At 44.9% G+C, this 8,913-nt stretch overlaps 1 non-coding gene across 1 annotated transcript; it reads left to right on the top strand.

Moving 5' to 3' along the window:
- The first annotated feature begins 5,566 nt into the window (after window positions 1-5,566).
- Window positions 5,567-5,751, top strand: LOC118596590. Its single transcript, XR_004946706.1, has one exon. It is a non-coding gene; the product is annotated as a U2 spliceosomal RNA (small nuclear RNA).
- Window positions 5,752-8,913: the final 3,162 nt, after the last annotated feature.

Genomic DNA, 8,913 nt, shown 5'->3' with positions numbered 1-8,913 from the left:
AGTAAGTAGCAGCCAATGGCACAGATGTTATTATCCTTGGTCATAAGACTGAGCTTTTGGCACAGTGTCTACAGCAATGGGAATGTGTTTGAAACCAGGTGGCCTCCAAACACCTCATGGAAAAGGCTAGGGCTGAATTATAGAATCAGACGCTGCATTCATCACATCTGAAGGGTTGCCCTGTGGAAAGTGTGTTTCAGGAACTCATCTCCTTTTTAACCACTGAAAAGCCCACAGCTAAGACTGCAGAGAGTTTACTAAGAAAGCTCAGAAAAACCACTGTGTTTCTATTTCATTAAAAAGCATGAAAGAAGTTACAATTGCCCTGAGTAATCCCCATGATTCCCCAGAGTTTAGAATGCAAAGGGCATGACAAAAACTACCGAAACTTGTGGTATGATTGAGCATTCCTTGGGTATATGCCCAAGAATGCTACAGCTGGGTCTTGGGGGAGATGGATTCCACAAGGGCATTTGCTCAGCTATGTTCATATCAGCATTGTTTGTAATAGCCAGAACCTGGAAACAACCAAGATGCCCTTCAACTGAAGAATGGATAAAGAAAATATGGTACATATACACAATGGAGTACTAGTCAGCAGAGAAAAACAATGACATCATGAGGTTTGCAGGCAAATGGATGGATCTAGAAAAAATCATCCTGAGTGAGGTAACCCAGACTCAGAAGGACAAACATGGTATGTACTGACTCATAGGAGGATACTAGATGTAAAACAAAGATGACTAGACTGCTACACAACTCCAGGGAGGCTACCTAGAAAACAGGACCCTAGGAAAGACCCAGGGATCACCCAATGACAGAGAAATGGATGAGATCTACATGAACAACCTAGACAACAGTGGGAGTAATGAAGGGCAAGATTTGAGGGAAAGAGAGCTTAGGGGAGCAGGAGATCCCAGCTGGATCAAGAACAGAAAGGGAGAACACGGAATAACAGACCATGATAAATGAAGACCACATGAGAACAGGAATAAGCAGAGTGCTGGAGAGGTCTCCAGAAATCCACAATGATATATCCTGTGTAGACTGCTGGCAGTGGTCGAGGGAAGGCCTGATCTGACCTAGTCTGGTGATCAGATGACTAAGCACCCTAACAGTCGTGCTGGAACTCTCATCCAATAACTGATGGAAAGTAGATGCAGAGATCCTAGGCCAGGCCCCAGGTGGAGCTCCAGGTGTCCAATTGTCAAGAAGGAGGAGGGACTGCAAGAGTGTGAATTGTTGAATCCAAGATTGCAAAAAGCACAGGGACAAATAGCCAATTGAATGGAAGCACATGATTTATGTACCAAAGGCTGTGGAGCCCCCAGCTGGATCAGGCTCTCTGGATAAGTGAGACAATTGAATAGCTTGATCTGTTTGGGAGGCATCCAGGCTGTGGCACCAGGACCTGTCCTTGGTACATGAGCTGGCTGTTTGGAACCTTGGGCTTACACAGGGACACATGCTCAGCCTGGAAGGAGGGGACTGGACCTGCCTGTACTGAATCTACCAGGTTTAATGAGTCCCCAGGAGTGTCTTGGTCCTGCAGGACATGGGAATGGAGGGGAGGGGCTGGAGGGAAGGTGAGGGTGGGGGCGGGAGGGGGGAGGACAGGGGAACCCATGGCTGATGTATAAAATTAAAACAAATAATAATAATAATAGTAATAATAATAATAATAATAATAATAATAATAATAATAAGGAAACTAAGACCAGTCAAGTTCAATTGATTCATCTAACTTGAGGAATTTTCTTTGTCTTATTTTTATTTATTTATTTTTTTGTGTAGATGTAAGTATGTGGTATTTGGGTATGTGTGGGTGTGCTGGCCTGTGCCCATGTGTATGATGACTTGAGGTTGACAGCAGGACGTCTTCCTCAATTGTTCTCCTCATTACTGTTCTGAGAGTCTCCCACAGAACCTCAGGCTTGCTCTTTGGGCTTGGCTGGCTGTCCAGTGAGCCTCAGAACCTGCTGGTTTCCACCTCTAGGTGTGTAACCCCATACCCAAGTTTTACATGGGTATTAGGAATCCAAACTGAGGCCTTTCTGTCTATGCAGCAAGCCTTTTACCTGTTGAGACTCCCTATTCCCTTTTCTTTACCTTTTAATCAGCACAGAAAGCAGCAGGTTCCTGGTGGCATTTTTGCACATACTTAATTTTTGTTGTTCTCTGATTTTAAGCTTTAGATTTTTTTTATTAAAAATTAAAATTCGGTGTGATTATGTTTTTGATGGTGCTGAAGTGTGGTTTTAAAAATATTTATTATTTATTTACATTGTAATGATTGCATATGTTAGGGTATTTAGTGGAGCCCAGAAACATCACAACAATGGTTTTGTAATTTTTATTAATTACCAGGCACTATTTGCAGGAAACTGCTGTCAAACCAGAGACATCTCATTTACACCCAAGCCGCCCCCACTTTCAAGACTATCTGTAACCATGAATTATTTCCACAAGTAACCTTGTGTTACGTAAGTTATGTAAGTAACTCCTAGAGTCACAAGGCCCAACTTATCCATGCTCATTTAGTATTGTCTCTTTACAAGATGTAGTGGAGATCATGGATTCTATTTACATCACTGTCAGCAGACACAGGGTGGTTATCAGCTCAGGGTGTGTTTCATGCGTCTTCCTGAGGTGTAGATCCATTGAACTAATTAAACCTCATAATTTTAAGTGACTTTCTTATAAAAAATCACTAAAAAACAATAACCATTAATAAACAAAACTTCAATGACCATTCTCTGGTGTTTTTTCCCTATCCTCACTGTGTGAATAACTCCGGATGCTCCTGTTTTTCCCTGGGTACAGACTTTGGGCAGAGAGACTTCCCATTTTCGAGCCTTCAGTGTTTGCTTTTGCTGAATCCTGTGACAAAGTGCTTTTCTGGATGGTCCAGCAGAGAGGCAGGCACTGCCCCCTGGGAAGTTTCTCCATCATCTTTCATTTGCAGTTTCTATCCTCAATCAACTTGCATCTTGAAAGCTGTTTATCTGGTTTTTTTTAGCATGGCAATGTTTATGGTTTAACCTTCAGACTCATCTTCTTTTCTTCTTTCTTTCCTTCTTTGAACATTTGTGAGCCTCTCTACTTTCTCATGACAAACCAAACAATGCCCAGGATACTTACTGTGTGATTCAATTAATTCATTTTCTTGCATGATGGTGGCTGCAGTCACTGGGCACAGGCTCCAGGTGTTCAACTCCCGAGTTTCAGAGACACAGGACTCAACTTCAGGCAGCTTAAAACAAGGAAGTACCGTTTTAAGTCTCAGGTTTGCCCAAGTCTCCTCACACACTCCCCACATCTCACCTTGGTATTATCCCAATTTAGACAGATTGTGTGTGTGTGTGTGTGTGTGTGTGTGTGTGTGTGTGTGTGTGTGTGTGCTTTTTGCAATCTTGGATTCAACAATTCACACTCTTGCAGTCCCTCCTCCTTCTTGACAATTGGACACCTGGAGCTCCACCTGGGGCCTGGCCTAGGATCTCTGCATCTACTTCCATCAGTTATTGGATGAGAGTTCCAGCACGACTGTTAGGGTGTTTGGCCATCTGATCACCAGACTAGGTCAGATCAGGCTTTCTCTCGACCACTGCCAGCAGTCTACACAGGATATATCATTGTGGATTTCTGGAGACCTCTCCAGCACTCTGCCTATTCCTGTTCTCATGTGGTCTTCATTTATCATGGTCTGTTATTCCGTGTTATCCCTTTAAAAGGTTGCATATGAGAGTATAGTATGTTTTTTGGCAATGGTACCATTATATCTTAGATTCCCACTATGTAGCACTCAGCAGTCTTTCAAATTATCCTATCCCATTAATAATTTCACAATCCATAAATTCCTGCCTATTCTCAGGCTTGGTGATTTCCCCATCAATGAACAAGTATGTTTTGCAGGCATTGATTGAACAGCCCTGTGGCATCCGAGTATTCTGTGCCCATGGCTTCAAGTCCTGCCTTCTCTGGGTCTCTGTGGTCTTCAAGATTTAGGGACTCATGTGTTTAGGCATCTCTCTCCCTCTTGGCAAAGTCATATGTAAGAAGCAGATAGCAGTGTTACCACCATTTCAAAGCCGATGGGCTTTGAGGACATGGGGCTGTCTTGAGAGGCTGGGGTGATCAGGCCACCTGACTCCTTGCCCAGGAGGTTTCTATAGTGTGAGACTTTGCCTATCGGGTACTTGCAGCTATCTTTGCTCAACTAAGGGAATGGCTCCTATAAGCAGATCACACAGAGGAGGTGAGCGGCAGCCCTAATGTCAGTGTCCACCATCTTCAGGTTCCCCTTCTGTGAGGTGACACCTTCAGAGCAGCTCTGGGCGGTGTTTCCTGGTCAGCCCCCTCATTGTTCAGAGGTTAAACCCAAGCTCAGGGGAAAGTTAGGAAGTGCAAGCCGGATCACAGATGTGGTGGTGCCTGTTCTCTGGCATGATCCTTTGTGCAAGGGCCACATTTCTCTGATCTCTGTGTGCACTGAGTGTGTGGCCACAGCCTGAGGCTATAAGAAAAGCCAGTTGTCTTTAGCATGCTGCACTTCATTACAAAAGTAAGGTATTACTTAAGGCTGCTTGACTGCAGGGGAGGGGGAGCTAAGTGAGGGCAACAAGGAGCACATGAGCAAAGCTCAACAGTACACACATGACAAACGTCACAACAAAATCTGTTATTTCTGTTCTACTTAAAATTAAAAGTAAAGAAGAAAGGTCATTTCAATTAGATAGGACGAGCACACCATGAAACCTTAGAGTACAGGCTGGGGAGATAGCTCGGGTGCTAAAGAGTTCAATCCCCCAAACCTATGCAAAAGCCAGGCATAGTGGTATGTGTTTGTAATCTCGATGTTAAGGAGGCAGATACAAAGACAGGGAAATCCCTGGCTCTCTATGGCTAGGTAGTCTAGCCAATGAGATAAATGAGTTCTAGGTAAAAGTGAGAAGGTGAGGGAGGGAAGGAAGGGAGAGAGAGAGAGAGAGAGAGAGAGAGAGAGAGAGAGAGAGAGAGAGAGCTCAAAAAAAAAAAAACAAGCAAAACAAGGTGAAAGGCATTCTGGGGGATACTGATGTTAATCTCTGGCCTCCTGCATGCACACACTTGTGAGGGTACACACACTCATACACACACACACACACACACACACACACACACACACACACACACACTCCTTGGAGTACCAATGGCTTCCAACTGGGATTGCTGCTAGAATATTAAGCCCAGTAGAACATGATGTTTCCGGTTATGGGACCTTTGAGCATATTTTCAGGCAGAACAGCTCAGCAAATGCCCAAGTCACACAGTGCCTGGAGCAGTGACTTTGTCCACACACAAGCTTCAGGGAGTCCAGCTAGTTCTAGAAGAGATGTGTAGTTTTCATGCAGGGGCATGCATTCAGGATGGGGAGGAAATGCCCCTGCTGCCCATTACCTCCAAGTCCTAGGTTACTGAATGAGAGGGCAGAGCTCATTAGTGCTCTGGTTGGTAGATCTAAGTTGAAACCTGTGCAAAAAGAACTCTGCCCAAGTATCCACTTCCATTTAGAAGTCACAGCATCATTGCTTCTTGGCCTTTTGGCTAAGATCAAGTGTAGTATCTGTTCTTATCAGTTTAATATCTGATATGTCCTCTATCCGAGGACAATAAAAAAAAAAAAAAGAAGTCACAGCATTAGAAAATGTCCTTCTTTTTTCATTTCCCTAAGATTTGCTCAGTTCATGTCTCAGTTTGAGGAGTTAAAAAGAAACAGAAAGCCTACATCTACCCTACTGGCCAAGTTCTTCACTCTCCTTGGCGCCGGGCAGAACAGCTGCATGTGTGTCTGTGCTCAGAGGAGGGGTCCTTGTGACCAGGGAGCTATACTACACATTGAGGGATGCAAACTGGAAACAGGAGACTATTTACCTTCCCTGTCAGTTTAATTGAAACCCTCAGGTCTTTGCCTATTGTAGCTAACTAATGCAATGTAAAGAACATCCGGTTCTCTACCTGCTTAGTACAGTGATCACAGTAACAAACGCTTTTTCAGGAACTGCAAAACCCTTTCCATTTTCCAGCTATTACTTTGTGATTTTCTTCTCCCAACTTTCAGGATTTGAGTGACATTCGCATGTAGCTCCCTTGGACTTCGCATGGATCTGTGCCACAAAATTAACAGGTAGAGAGCTGGTCACAGAGCCAGGAGTGGAAGGAATGGGTCCTGATGGAGGCTTTGGTGGGTCTGATGCAGCCTACTGGCCTCCACCTCTATTTCCTAAGAAGAGGAAAACATGACATAAAGTCCCACAGTACAAATATATATTGTGGTGCATTGTCTTTAAAAAGCCAAACAAATATATCCTTCAGAGTAGTGATAACACAATAGTTAGGATGATATATCTATATAGATAACATATAGATATAGATGACACAGATACAGATGATATGGATAGATATAGATATATTTCTTCTGCATGAGTTGTGGTCCACTCCAAGGTTGCTGAGTGCAGATGGACAGCCAGGGTCCCCCCAGTGTTTTCCATAGTGTGCCTCTGTAACATTTCAAGACTAGTACTGGGGTACTTCTTTTCTACATTATATTTAAAAGCCAGGTCAGAGGAAGTTCATAGAAAAGGTGAATCTGTCATCTGGGCTGTAACCCTACGTGAAAGACAATGGGGAAACAAATGGCTGTGCGGTTACCGCAGTGTCTTAAAGGGACAGCAATAAATTGCCAGGACGTTTTTATGGAGTTTTTTAACCTCTGGCCTTTGGAGGGGAAAAATCAATAAGATATTAAGAAAATCATGAATTAATGTTTCGTAGAGTGTAGGCATCCATGAGGGCCAGGTTGGGCGGGGGGAGATAGGCAGACATCCAAGCCAGCAGCCCAGTTGATACATCCACAGTGCTTAAGAACCATGGCTACCATTTCTGCTGGCTTCACTGCATTTGGGTGAGTGCGAAGACCTGAGGCTGCTATCAGGACGAAATCCACAGAGGAAATGAAGTACAAACAAGCTTAAGTGAATTGCTTCACCAGGGAGGTTCATAAAGATTTTCTAATTGATCCACAGCCATCTAGGTGACCCTGGGTTCTAGCTCTGCATTTTGTGTAAATGAAGTCTGACCTCAAGCTGGTTCTGCAAACACAAATGTCTTTGGGGTCCCCAGAATGTCACCTCTCTCTTTGGCTGTTCACACAACTGGCGTTACCTTCCAGCCCCTCTTGGTCTCCGCCCTCCCTTTCCTAATATGGCTCCTTGAGGGAGTTATACTAAAGCCACTGTCCACAAAATAGATTTCTATCCTCTTCTAACGCTAACACCTGTATTTCTTATGCGGCAAGGATCTGGCACACAGGACCCCCAGGACTGTAGCCTGCAAGAGCTTCTTGTCCTGTGGGCCATTGTGTCCCTGTCCCTAGATTAGGGCTTGCATCTGACAACAGGTGCATCAAGGAGATCCTGGCCCATGGCTCAGCCCTCAGTCAGCCATCCACCCTCGTGCTCTGCCTGGAGGGAGGGGTGCTTTTAGTGCTTCTCATTTTCTCCTTGAAGAAAAGAAAGTGGCACCTGGCTGCAGAGGCAGAATTGAGACTTCTCTCTGGGAGTGTGGCTCCCAGTTCCCACTGGTATTGAGCACATAAGGGACTGGGCAGTGGTAGGACCCACTGGGGCAAGCCCAGCACATTGTGTGGGGACTGAGTGAGGGAGAACAGCTCTCACAGCAGTCTCCTTCAGACTCTCTGAAGTCCTTACAGTGAGAGAGGATGTTCCCCACTGAAGAAAGGCTAGCACCTCATGTGCTAAGGGAGGCCCCTGCTCCACAAACCTATGCCAAGGTGTTTAGTTTCTTAGCAGAATTGTTTAACTGGCCCCATAGCCTAGCTACTGGTAGGGTTTCCTGGACTGCCATGCCCCATTTCAGGAGGGCATATTAGTGACTATCATTGTAGTCAACTCAGGAAGAGCCATTTAAGGGACAATACAGTTTAGAGTGCCAAGTAAGATATGGAAACCAAGGAGCTTGTCAACCAGCCATGGCCTGGAACAATTATTTGTGCCACTTCTTTGCAAAGAGCATGGCAGTGATATGTGGTGACATTGTATGTGTGTATGTGTGAGTGTGTGTGTGCGTGCACACGTGTTTTAACAAATAAAGATTACCTGAAGATCAGAGAGTGGAGTTAGCCATTAGATTAACCATTGATGCTAGGCAGTGGTGGTGTATACTGCTAATCCCAACACTTGCGAGGAGGGAGCAGGAAGATCAGGAGTTCAAGGCCACCCTGGGCTACATAAGATTGACCCAGTCTAAAAGAGAAATAGAGCCAGAGAGTGGTGGCTCATGCCTTTAGTCCCAGCACTAGGGAGACAGGAAGTGATATGGCTGGGCAGAGAGAGAAATATAAGGTGGGAGGAGACAGGAGCTGCGTGCTTTTTCAGGCTGAGGATTCGGTACAGGTAACAAATCTAGTGCCTAGCTGCTCTGTTTCTCTAATATTTCAGCTTTTACCCCAATATCTGGCTCTGGGTTTTTATTAAGACCAACTTGGATTTGTGCTACAGGTAGTTCTAGGAGTCACCCTTCCTCTCAGACAGGAGATGCAGGTGTGAAGAACCCCATGAGAAAATGAGTACTCACCAAACCATGTCTGTTCTCAGCTGCAGGGAACCCCACTTGAGACTCTGTGGCCATAGGGTTTGGCAGCAAGGTCTGGTGTCCTCCTGTCACTGGGGAGGAAACGCCTTGATGACCTTTTCACATACAACATGCCATGGATTCCAGTGGCCACAACAGGAAGATCATCTCTGTCCCTGTCTGACTTTGCCTGCAAACAACATGGATGTTCAGTTGCCTTCCGTGTGCTACATATCCCTTGGAGCTGGAATTTACAGTGAAAATGTCTACCCTGTGTCACTC

This window comes from Onychomys torridus, chromosome 15 (genome assembly GCF_903995425.1).
Source record: "Onychomys torridus chromosome 15, mOncTor1.1, whole genome shotgun sequence".
Classification (NCBI taxonomy): Eukaryota; Metazoa; Chordata; class Mammalia; order Rodentia; family Cricetidae; genus Onychomys; species Onychomys torridus.
The sequence above is the reverse complement of the archived record's forward strand: the minus strand, read 5'-3'. Positions and strand labels throughout refer to the sequence as shown.